Source organism: Canis lupus, chromosome 10, assembly GCF_048164855.1.
Source record: "Canis lupus baileyi chromosome 10, mCanLup2.hap1, whole genome shotgun sequence".
Classification (NCBI taxonomy): domain Eukaryota; kingdom Metazoa; phylum Chordata; class Mammalia; order Carnivora; family Canidae; genus Canis; species Canis lupus.
Genome location: NC_132847.1, coordinates 68,687,226 through 68,700,139, shown reverse-complemented (window position 1 = coordinate 68,700,139; position 12,914 = coordinate 68,687,226). Strand labels below are relative to the sequence as shown.

Below are 12,914 nucleotides of genomic sequence, written 5' to 3'. Positions count from 1 at the left end.
GGCTCAGCGGTTGAGCGTCTGCCTTTGGGGTCCTGGGATTGAGTCCCACATCGGGCTCCCCGCAGGGAGCCAGCTTCTCCCTCTGCCTATGTCTCTGCCTCTGTGTCTCTCATGAATAAATAAATAAATGATCTTTTAAAAAAAGGCTAGATCTGAGATGAATCTCATATGTGCTTTTTGTGCGTGGTGTGTGGTAGATGTGGAGATTGACTTGTTTCCATGTGGTTATCTTAAGTTAGTTGGACACCTTTTGTTGAAAAGATTTTCCATTTTGTAATGAGTTGTGTTGGTACTGTTACTTGAAAATCAGCTCACTCTCTGTGAGTGCACACTGATTTTTTTAATCCATTATCTATTTATTATGTTAATATCACACTGTCTTGTTAACAATTGATTTATAGTGCATCTTAAAATCAAGTACTGTAAGTCCTTCAACTTTGTTTTTGTTTATCAATATTGTTTCAGCTATACTAAGTCATTTGCATTTTACTTAAGAATTTACAATCAGCTTGTCAGTTTCTATTTAGAAGCTGGGATAATGACTGGGATTACACAGACTACGTAGGTCAGTTAGGGAAAAATTGACATTTCAACCATTCTGAGTCTTGTATTCTGTGGAACAGAGTATCTCAGTTTTTTAGGTCTTCTGTAATTCTAGTTATGTTTTATAGTTTTCACTGTACAGGTTTACATGTATATTTTAAATGTTGCCTCTTATTTTAGTATGGTAAATTGTGTTTTCTTGTTGATATATAGAAATACTTTGCACATTTACTTTGTTACTTATGACATTGCTGTTACTGTATTTTTTTAAATTGCTTAGGATTTTTTTTTTTTTTTTTATGTACAGGATCATGTCATCTGTGATTATAGTTTTATTTCTCCCTTTCCAATCTGGATGACTTTTTCTTCCCTTAATCCAAAATTTGAGACCTTAGTATAATGCTAAGTAGAGGTGACAACATTCCTTAATCTTATTCCTGCTTATAAGGGAAAGCAGTCTATTTTTGTTAGCTGTAGGTTTTTCTTAGATTCCTTTCTCATGTTAAAAAAATTTTTCTGTTCATTGCTGTTTTTTATTAACATGAATGCATGTTGGATTTGGATCTTTGAAGGAATTTATACATTGCAGCTAAATTGTTTATGGGCATAAAATTGTTCATCTTTCCTTATCTTGTTAATCTCTAGGACCTGTAATGATTTCCATCTTTTCGTTTTTTTTTTTTTTTTTTTTAAGATTTTATTCATCTATTCATGAGAGACCCAGAGAGAGAGAGAGGCAGAGACACAGGCAGAGGGAGAAGCAGGCTGTATGGAGGGAGCCCAACATGGGACTTGATCCCGGGACTCCAGGATCAGGCCCTGGAGTGAAAGCGGCACTAAACCGCTGAGCCACCCGTGCTGCCCTCTTTTCGGTTTTAATATTAGTAATTCATGTTTTCTTTCTTTCTTTCTTTCTTTCTTTCTTTCTTTCTTTCTTTCTTTCTTTCTTTCTTCTTCTTTCTTTCTTTCTTTCTTTCTTTCTTTCTTTCTTTCTTTCTTTCTTTCTTTCTTTCTTTCTCTGTCTTTCTGTCTTTCTTTCGTTCTGTTCTGTTTGCTGATTGATGTAGGTAGAGGTTTTCAATATTACCAATCTTTTTCAAAAGGCAATTTTGGGTTTCATTTATTTTTTCCTTGGTTGGCCTTTCTATTTCATCACTTTCACTCTTTATTATTAAGATTTATTCTCATATTTTCTGTGGGTCAGGAATCTGGGTGTGGCTTAGCTGAGTACTCTAACTTTGGGGCTCTTGCATGTGACGTGTCTAGGTGTTGGTAGATGCTGCAGTCATCTTCTGTGGAAGAATCTTCTTCCAAGCTTACTCACATGTTTGACAGGAGTCAGTTTCTCCTGTGCTGTTGACTTGAGGGCCTCACTTTCTCATTTGTTGTTGGCTAAAGGCTGCCCTCAATTCCTTGCCATGTGGGTATCTCTGTAGTGCAGCTTGCCTCAGCAATTTCTTTCTCTCAAGTAACCAAGTAAAGCAGGAGTCAGTCTTTTGAAACTTCATCTGGGAGGGGGTAACCTATTTACTTTTGCTAAAGTATTCTCTTCTTAGAGTTATGTCACTAGGTGTAGCGTAGCCTACACTGAAGGGTAGGGTATTACACCTGGATGTGAACACTAGGCAGTGGGGACCAGAGGTTTGCTTACTACTTCAGAAGAGAAAAAGTAGAGTGGTGTAGGGATAATGCACATGTTCAGCTTTATTAGATAGTTCTAGATTAGTAATGGCAGTGTTTGAGAGTTACTGTTGTTACAAATTCTCACCAACACTTGGTATTTTCACCTGAGATTTTTAAATGTAATCAGTTTACTGCTATAAATTTTCCTCTAAACACAGCTTTAGCCACATCTTGAGTTTGCTTTGTTCTGTTTTCATTTTTATTGAGAGTAAATAAAACTGCAAGGAAGTAGGAGATAAGTAACTTGAATGTTCAAATTCCTTGAAGGATAGAAAATATCAGATGACCAAAGCTGACGTGAGTTAGAAAATATTCCTTTTCATAAAAAGTTTGTATAAAATATTATTTATTCCTTAATCTTTGACAAAATTCAGTGCAGCTATTTATGGGTGCATTTTTGTGTGTGTCGTAAAGTTTTTAATTATGAGTTCAGTTTTTAAAAATAGATCCTGTGTTAATTCAGTTGTTAAATTTCTTTTGCTGTATCCTACATATTTTGTCAAACTGGTGTTTTTTTTTTTTTTAAGATTTTATTTATTTATTCATGAGAGACCCACAGAGAGAGGTAGGCTCCTTGCAGGGAGTCCAAGGTGGGACTTGATTCCCAGCCCAGAATCTTGCCCTGAGCCAAAGGCAGACAGACACTCAGCCCCTGAGCTACCCAGGTGTCCCAACATACTGGTGTGCTTTAGTAGCGGGGAGGGACAGAGGGAAAGAATCTCCAAGTAGACTCTCTGCTGAGCAGGGAACCCAAGAAGTGGCTTGATCCCATGAGATCACCACCCACGCCAAAACCAAGAGTTGGACACGTAACTGACTGAGCCACCAGGCGCCCCTGATATACTGGGTTTTTATTTTCACTCAGTTTAAAATATTTTTCTTTCTTTTCTTTTTTTCTTTTCTTTTCTTTCCTTCTTTCTTATTTATAAACATTTATTTTTATTTTTTTAAAAAATATTTTCTATTTTGACTTTTCCTGTGATCCATGATTGTTTCTAAGTGTGTGGTTTAATTTCTAAATATTTTGAGTTTTTCCAGATATCTTCATGTTACTGTTTTGTTTTTTAAGATTTATTTATTCATTGATTCATGAGAGACAGAGAGGCAGAGACACAGGCAGAGAGAGGAGAAACAGGCTCCCTGTAGGGAGCCCGATGTGGGACTCATCCAAGGACTCCCAGGATCATGCACTGGGCCAAAGGCAGACGCTCAACCACTGAGCCACCCTGGTGTCCCCATGTTACTGTTTTTTAATGTTACTTTATATCATTTTAATCTCCTCCCCCCCCCTTTTTTTTTAAATTAGAGCACAAGCAGGGGAGGAAGATGACAGAGGGAGGGGGAAAAGTAGACTGCCTGCTGAGCAGGGAGCCCAATTCAGGGCTCCATCCCAGGACTAGGGGATCATGACCTGGGTGGAAGGTAGATGCTTAACCAACTGAGCCACCCAAGGTACCCCTGTATCATTTCAGTCTTTTTAGGTTTCCTGAAATTTAATGTCAAGCTTATGGTCTGTATGAATGGTCTATATTCATTTGTAGAGACTATATAGTTTATGTTTGTTGAGCGTATTGCCTTATAAATGTCAGTAAGATAAGTTGGTTGAAAATTCAAGTCTTCTGGGATGCCTTGTTGGCTCAGTCAGTAGAGCATCCAGCTTTTGATTTCAGGGTTGTGAGTTTGAACCCCGTGTTTGGTATACAGATTACTTTTAAAAGAAAATAAAATGCAAGTTTTCTGATAGACTTACTGATTTTCTTTCTTTTTGAACTGTTAATTACTGAAAGAGGAGAGAATGTTGGCATTTTCATCTGTAAATATGGGTTTTTTGTTTCTTTGTAGTTGTGTAAATTTTTGCTTTCTTATGTATTTAAGTTTACCTATTCCTTTTGTAGCTAGATTTAGGTTGTGTATTTTTGGCAGGAATACCACAGAAATGATGTTATGATCTTCTCAGTGTATTGTATCAGAAGGTAAAGGATGTTGATTTGTCCTATTACTTGTAATGTTAATTTTGATCACTTGTTTAAGGTTGTGTTTGCCAGGGTTTCTACTGTAAATTTATTGTTTTTCCATTGAAAGTTTGGTTGATCTCACTTGTAAATCTGGGTCTGGGTTGAGAGTAGAAGATGGGAGGTCTTTATTTATTAATTCAATATCTTTAATTCATATGGTTTAACTCAAGCTCTCTGTTTCCTCTCAACACTAATTTTGGAATTTTATATTTTTCTAGGAATGCATTCATTTGATTATTCATTTCATAAGTTTATTATTCTGCGGTTTATAATACGTCAATTTTTAAGCTGTAGTCTTCAGTTATTTATTTTTTTGTTCTGAATTGCTTCTTTTGTCCTTGATCTTTTATGCCAGAGGCTCAGGTATTCTTTGAAAGAACCAGCTTTGGGTTTTTATTAATCTTTAAGTTATTTTTCAGTTCTTGATTTTGTTTTCTGTTCTTTAAAATTTTTTCTTTCATGTTTGTTTGGGTTCATTCTCTTGCTCTTTTTTTTACGTTTTTGAATTGGATGTTTAACCCACTTATTTTTAAATTTCCTGTTTCAGCCGTAAATTTATCTTAAAGTATTAAAACTGGAAACTGCAAGTTTGTGTTTTCATTGTATCTTAAGTATTTTTACCTTTTTCCTATGATTTAAAAAAATGTTTTTTTTCTTTTTTTTTAAATTTTTATTTATTCATGATAGTCACAGAGAGAGAGAGAGAGAGAGAGGCAGAGACATAGGCAGAGGGAGAAGCAGGCTCCATGCACCAGGAGCCCGATGTGGGATCCGATCCCGGGTCTCCAGGATTGCGCCCCGGGCCAAAGGCAGGCGCCAAACCGCTGCGCCACCCAGGGATCCCAAAAAAATGTTCTTTTTAACTCAAGATAATGTATGTTAAAATTTTAGTTTCCAAACATTAGCTACTCTTCTGTTAATGTTTCTAATTTTATGTAGAGCCTCTGTTCAGTATATCTTTTGGATTATATATATATTGAGATTTCTTTTATGAACTAACTCAGGAATTGGCAAACTATGACCCAAGGGTTAGAGTTCATTGCCATCTGTTTTTATACATCCTGAAAGCTAAAATGCTAAAGTGTTTTTTACACTTCCAAATAGTAAAAAAAAAAAAAAAGAAAGAAAGAAATTGAAAGATTACTGTGTCTTGTGACAGGTGAAAAAAATAGATGAGATTTGAGTTTCAGTGTCTGTAAATGGTGTTTTATGGAACACAGTCACGCTCATTCATTTTTCTATTGTCTGTGGTTGCTTTTGTGTAGTTGCATTAGAGACCCTATGACCTGCAAAGCCTAAAATACTTAAATATTTGGCCCTTTACAAATAAAGTTTGCCAACCTGGTACAGTATCTTTTTGTAAGTGTATATTCTTAGCTGGATGTCTGTTTTTAGCAGTCAGTGTTTCTATTAACTCAGGTTATTGTATTATTTTTTTCTGGTCATATTTTATATGTTCTATTGGTTTGTAAGAGGCATGTATTTTGACATTTCAACTCAACTGTTGTTTTTTTCCCCTTATTATATTTCATCATAATGATGATGATCCAGAATTTTAGTTTTGGATTATACATGCTTCTCATTTCCTCTAGGACTCAGCTTTTTTTGGTTTAAGGATCTGTTTATTTTACAGAGCATGTATGAGCTGGGGGTGGGGTGGGAGGGGCAGAGGGAGTAAGAGATTGGAATCTGACTCTCAGCAGAGAGTCAGTGTGACCCTGAGATCATGACCTGAGCCAAAAAAGAGTCAGAGGCCCAACCAACTGAACCACCCAGGTGCCTCTCGACTTTATTTTTTCTAACAATATAAACTTCAGCAAGATACCTGATCAGTTTTATTTTTTATCTCTCTTACATCATCTCTTAGTTTTGCTTTTCAATTGATTTGAGTGCTTTTTTTCCAAAAAATTTGTAACATTTTGTATCTCTGTGTAACAAATTTGGTGAGGCTTTGTATCTCTGAGAGTATTTTTAGGTAAGAACAGAATTCAGAAAGCTTTCCTCCAACTTGTCCTCACACTGAGACCTTTGCATTCTCAGTTGCAGTCTGTAGCTACTCATCTGCCTTATCCCTCCCCTATGTACCAGTTCAGATTGGTCTTCAACTTTCTCAGGGTTTCTCTCATTATTTTGATTCCTGAAATCCACACATCTGTAGTTTCTCCATGTTGGTTTTGGAGATGGGAGTTAATAATTCATGCTAATTTCAGGTCTTAGACTAACATGTTTATTACCAAGTACGATGAGTACAAAGGGACCATCACCTAAGATAGTTACTGTAAAATTTTAGAATTCCATGAAGACATGACTGTGAAAGTTTTCAGGTGGGAAAAAACAAGTCATCTTCAAAGAAATGTCAGACATCTTATCAGCCACACTATGTGCTAAATGAAAATGGGATAGTGTTTATAATTTTCTTAGGACAATTTTTAACCCAGAAATTTTGTTTTTTTTTTACTAAGTCAAATGATTAATTATGAGGGTTCAGCTGTGAAGATAAGAATTTTCAGACATGCATGGATCCAGAGTTTGCCTTAGAAGTTTACCATCATTTCAGTGGTTAAGGATATACCCTGGCAAAATGATAAAGTAAACTAGGACAATGAAGACACAAGTTCAAAAAAAAAAAAAAAAGTTAAGCCAACACAGAAGAGTAAAAAAGACGACTTGGGCTAACAGCTGTTCAGAAGGCCTAGAAAGCATTCTTGGTTAAAGCAGGAGGAAGCAACAAAAAGAAAGGAAATCATGATCTAACTCTGAACCAAATTAGAATGTGGTGTGATATTAAGAGATGGAATGTAATAAAGAAACCACTTGATCTTGTTTCTAGGAATAGTTTTTTTTCAAGTGGTCCTAAGGTTATGATATTAGACTGTAGAGTAAAAAGTGAAATGTGGTAAGGATTATGTGTCCTTGAACAATATTTACATAGTTATAAAGATGCAAATACTGTTTATTGATTTTTTAGCTTTGAGTCAAACTTTGGACAGGACATGAGTCAAGGAAGCCTAGAATGCTTTTGTTGCAGGGCAGAATGTCACAACTCTAAGAATAAAAAATATATATGAAGCTGGCAGAGGAAGGGAAGGAGAAAACAGCTTACTTGGCTTAACAGCTTTGTCTTTTAAAACGGAGAATTAAGAGGTTGTCAGATTGACAAACAATAAAACTATAGTGTTTAAGATTTAAAGGTAATTTATTAAAATTTAAAATTAATAGCATATATTTCAAACATTAAGAGGGCAAGAAAATGGAAAAGTTTAAATGCTAAATTTTTAAGTTTTCGTATTAGAGTTAAGCTTGTTTATTTTTAAAGTTGATGACTCAAAAGTAGTGGTATAACCACATTATCTAGTGTAATGGGGACAACTATTAGAAAGACTGAGGACTGTTTTAAGATTAGGATTGGGGTGGAGAGATTTGCTTTATCATATAAACTTCTCTAATAGTTGATATAGAGTATATATTTGATGAAAGTAATTCATAAATGTTTAAAGAACATAAGTAATTGAACATAAAATAAATTCATGTATATGTATATATATAGAGAGAAGTGTCATTTGCAGTGTTGTCCTAATCTTTCCCCAAAGGTAGCAATTATATTAGTTTTTATTTACCTTTCCAGTATCTTTTATGCAGGTATACATATTTTTTCTTCCTCTTCTAATAAAAAGGTAGCATATTTATGTCCACTATTCTACACTTTGATTTTCTCAACAAAACAGAAGGATCTTCTCAGAGGTTCCCCCCCGACTAATATTTTTTAAAAAGATTTGTTTATTTAAATATTCATTTATTCATGAGAGAGAGAGGCAGAGATGTAGGCAGAGGGAGAAGCAGGCTCCATGCAGGGAGTGTGATGCAGGACTTGATCCCCAGACCCAGGATCACGCCTGAGCTAAAGGCGGACGCTCAACAGCTGAGCCACCTAGGCATCCCAATATTTTTATTTTTTAAACTAATCTCTGTACCCAGCATGGGGCTTGAACTCATAACCCCAGGATCAAGAGTCACATGCTTTACATACTGAGCCAGCCAGGTGCTCCCTGCTCCAATTCTAATTTTTTAACAGTTGCAAAATATTTTGTGGATATAGAAGTTAATTCATTAAGTTCTCTATTGGTGGACTCTTGTGTGTTTTTTTTTTTTTTTTTTACAATATTATACTATAATAAACAGTTCCTCGTGAATAATCTTTAGATATTTCATGTATATGCAGGTGTATCTGTGAAGTAGAGTCTAGACATGGGATTGCTATATCAGAGTTTAAATGTGTTGCAGGTAAACAGGACCAGAAACTCCATTGGGGTAGTACTATTTTGCATGACCCAGTTCTTGGTGAGATTGTGCTGTTGAACTTTTGGGTTTTTGCCTTACTGGTGAGAAACATTATCTCAGTTTAGGTTTTTAAAATTTTAAAATTTTACTATGAGTGAAGTAGAGCCTAGTTTTAATCTCTTTAAGGGTTGTTGGATCCCCGCACACCCTCCCCCTCGTTAATATTTTATATATTAAGAGAGGGTGCAGAGAGAGCACACACATGTACGTGAGCACAGGCAGGGGTAGGGAAGGAGCAGAGGGAGAGGGAGAAGCAGGCTCTTCACTGAGTAGGGAACCTGACCCGGGGCTGGATCCCAGGGCTCTGGGACCATGACCTGAGCTGAAAGCAGACACTTAACCAACTGAGCCACCCTGGTGCCCTTCCTCTTTCTTTTACTTTTTTATTTTAAGATTTTATTTATTTATTCATGAGAGAGAGAGAGAGAGAGAGAGGGAGGGAGAGAGGCAGAGACACAGGAAGAGGGGAGAAGCAGGCTCCATGCAAGGAGCCCGACTTGGGACTTGATCCCAGGTCTCAAGGTCTTGGGCTGCAGGTGGCGCTACACCGCTGAGCCCAGGCTGCCCAACCCTTCCCCTTTCTTTTGGGTGTTATTGTCCTTTACTTTTCTGTTGGCTCAATCTTTCTTTTCAATTTAGAAGCTTTTTGCAAATTACAAATAATTGAATTGCAAATATTTACTCCCAGTATGTCATTTGACCTGCTTACGGAACTTTTTGCCTATGGAGGCTTTTGACTTTTGAATAATTGAATTTTATGTATTTATTTGTTTGCTTATCTTAAGTGTAACTCTGGATTTTAAATCCTAGGACTAGGCTCTCCCTGTTCAGTGCTTATAGAGGAATTCATTTATCCATTTTTTAAAATACTAGTAAGATTATTTTTCACATTTAGATTTTTATTCATTTGGAGTTTATCCTGGTATGAGGTGGTGTGAGATACAGGGTCAACTTTATCTTTTTCCAAATGGCTATCCAGTTGTCCTGATACAATTTATTAGGAAGTACATTTTCGCTACTGTAAATTGATGATACTTTGGTACTTTAGCTGTTGCAAATGTAATATGATCGTATATGACCCTGGTTATTCTAATTGTCAGTTAACCTGAGAGAGAACAGTAGGCAGAAGGGGAGGGAAACTTCCTTATAAATGATAATTGCTACTCAGTCCTTTATTTGTATTTTTGTGTGTAATTGTCACAACACTGTGAGGAAGATGTTTTTATTTTCCTTATCTCAGATAATGGAAACCAGAACAGAGAGAATAATTGATCCTTCACTTACAAAGTAGTGGAATTAGGATTTGAATCCAGAGAGTGATTCCATAGGCCTTTGTTGTTTAACACATTTAACCCTACAACAACACTGTGTCCTGTCTCTGATTAGTGGAAGCAGCACAGAAACCTCCAGTTTCTCTCCCTTTCAAATTCATTGCTAATGCTGCTGTAGCAGCAATGGCTATGGAACTAGAACCTGAACTAAAGAAGTGTGTCTGGGTTCCAGCCTTACCAGAGAGCTGCAAGAAAAGTTAAGATTTGTGTGGCCATTTGGGATTGGCTAGTGTACAGAAAATGTAGCCAGCCGTTTGTAAGGTTGGCCCTTGGCCGGAATCCTGGGTGGTAAATAGTTCTTTACATTGATATGACTTGTCTTTAAATGATAAGAGTGTCTTATTGTTCATGAGTGTTTGTATAAATGATATGGTTTATACTTTCTATCTGGGAGTCTGGAATTTTGACACATGCTAGGCAGAGGGTATCTGTGTGACCAGCTTTCAATACTTAACCCTGAGCAGTGAATCTCTAATGACCTTCCTTGGTAGATAATATTCCACATGTATTACCACTATTCATCGATGGAGGAATTAAGTGTGTGTGGCTCCACTAGGAGAGAACTCTTGGAAGCTTGCACTTGGTGTACCTGGAGTTTGCCCCATTTTTCTTTCTTATTTACTTATTTGGTTTGTATCCTTCCGTTGTAATGAGTCTTAGCTGTGAACACAACTTTATGCCAAGTCCTGTGAGTCTTTTTAGAGAATTATTGAACCTGGTGTTGGTCTTGAGGCTAATTCTAGACATTGACGTTAAAATGTTGTTTTGAAAAATAAAATAAAATGTTTTGAGTAATAGGGGTATTTGTGTATATGTGAGAGTGGGAATTGGAGAGAGGGAGAAAATGAATGTATATAGAATTTAAGATTTTTATAACTTAAGAAGGTTAGCAGCGGCAGTAGCTGAGACTAACGCCAGAGGAGAGTTTCCTTCTTTACATACGAGGGAATACTGGCAGATTAACAGTGGTTTTTGTTCCATTATTACTGCAGACAGAACTTCATTCAGTGGCTTTATTGCTAGTGATGACATTTGGAGCAATAGCATCAACAACCAAGGAGCAATAATTGAGGAGATGTTAAAACCTATGATTTTTCTCCATTTTTGCTAGAATAAACAGATATAACATCAGCATTCTATTTACAAGTACTGCTTATGGCCCTCTCTCCCAGATTATAAAAAAAATGCATATTATTCCTATCTTGCTAGGTATCTCTATATAAGAAGTCCTTTTTTTTTTTTTAAGATTTTATTTATTTATTCATGAGAACACAAGAGAGGATTGAGAGAGAGAGGCAGAGACACAGGCAGAGGGAGAAGCAGGCTCCATGCAGGGAGCCGATGTGGGACTCTATCCTGGGTCTCCAGGATCATGACCTGGGCTGAAAGCGGCGCTAAACCGCTGAGCCACCCAGGCTGCCCATAAGAAGTCCTTTATAAAAAAAGGAACTTTGCGGGGCACCTAGGTGGTTCAGTGGTTGAGCCTTTGGCTCAGGTCATGATCCCGGGATCCTGGGATTGAGTCCCACATCGGGCTCCCTGCAGGGAGCCTGTTTCTCCCTCTACCTGTGTCTCTGCCTGTTTCTCCGTCTCTCGTGAATAAATAATAAAATCTTTTTTTTTTTTTTTTTTTTTGGTAAAGATTTTATTTATTTATTCATGAGAGACAGAGAGAGAGGCAGAGACACAGGCAGAGGGAGAAGCAGGCTCCCTGCAGGCAGCCCGAAGTGGGACTCAATCCTGGGACTCCAGGACCATGCCTCGGGCCGAATGCAGCGCTAAACCACTGAGCTACCCCAAAATCATTTTTTTAAAAGGAACTTTGCGTAATTATTGTAAAATTAGACCAGTTTTACAGAAGAGGATACCAAACCTGTGATGTTACTGTAACCTAATACCTTAGATCAAACAGGCGGTAAGTGACAGGGGCTAGATTCAAACAGGTTTGTTGGCAAAGCATATGCTCTCTTTTTTATACCCTCGTGCTCGTATTGGTTTTAAGGAAGTTAATATTCCATATAGCATTTGGTTTATAAGCAATTGGAACTTGGTTTGTTCTAGGACTAGGACAAATAAATAGTATCATTTTAAGCATATTACTATTTAAGCAGTCACTTAAGCATAGTTTCCAGTCTGCTAAGTAATAAAGTATATTTATAATTTCACTAAGATCAGAAGGAGGTTGGAACATTGCCCTATTTTTTGTGATGCTTTGGAATTCCATATGTTAGGGCTCATTACCATTCACTCTGATTTCTTAATGTTTGTTTTTAATCTAGAAAAACATGAAGACTAGCTTAAGTCCATATAGTGTGACTCTTAAAAAATTCAGAGGTGCTTGTTAGGTCACTAATGATGCAAAGAGAAATTTTATTTTATTTTATTTTTAAGAAATTTTAAGAGATTAAATAAATATTTGTTAACATTTTTGAGATGGTAACATCATAATGGTCAGTAATAGAATTGGCCAAAAATCCTCATGAAATGTATCTGATTGAAAGATCCAGTATGGAGCTTGAGACACATGTTGGCAAAATTTTTAAGTTCATTTTTCAAAATAAAAATAACCCTTTTCTCTCTGATTAATATTTACACACAACAAATAGAAAAGCCAGATATAATAATTCCTGCTAATATGTAGGTGAATTTGCTTTTAGACTTTTACATTATGCTAACGGTAAATGTACATCTTTATTATTATTTTTACAAAAATGGAAACTACATATAATAACTAACATGTGGCTTTCAAAACTAACAGTATTATGTGAATTTATATTCAGATTGATAAGTATTGTATTTCATTATTTTAATAACCTACCTAGAATTTCATTGCTTGGATATATTGTAATTTATTTAACTAATCTCTTATTATGAACATAGTATGAGTTAATGTTTTGGCAGTTCAGTGTAATGATTAAAAGCATAGACTCTGAAATTGCCCTACATGGGTTTGAATCCTATTTGTACTTTATTTGTACTCTATTTGTAGTATGATTTCTCTAAG

The 12,914-nt window shown here is 36.2% G+C and overlaps 1 protein-coding gene and 1 long non-coding RNA gene across 15 annotated transcripts in view; one reads left to right on the top strand and one right to left on the bottom strand.

Moving 5' to 3' along the window:
- PTBP3 (polypyrimidine tract binding protein 3) overlaps window positions 1-12,914 on the top strand; it is a 152,220-nt gene that overhangs the window by 42,227 nt on the left and 97,079 nt on the right. The gene's annotated exons all lie outside the window — the stretch shown is intronic.
- LOC140641883 (uncharacterized) overlaps window positions 1-12,914 on the bottom strand; it is an 86,103-nt gene that overhangs the window by 6,691 nt on the left and 66,498 nt on the right. The window lies entirely within an intron of this gene.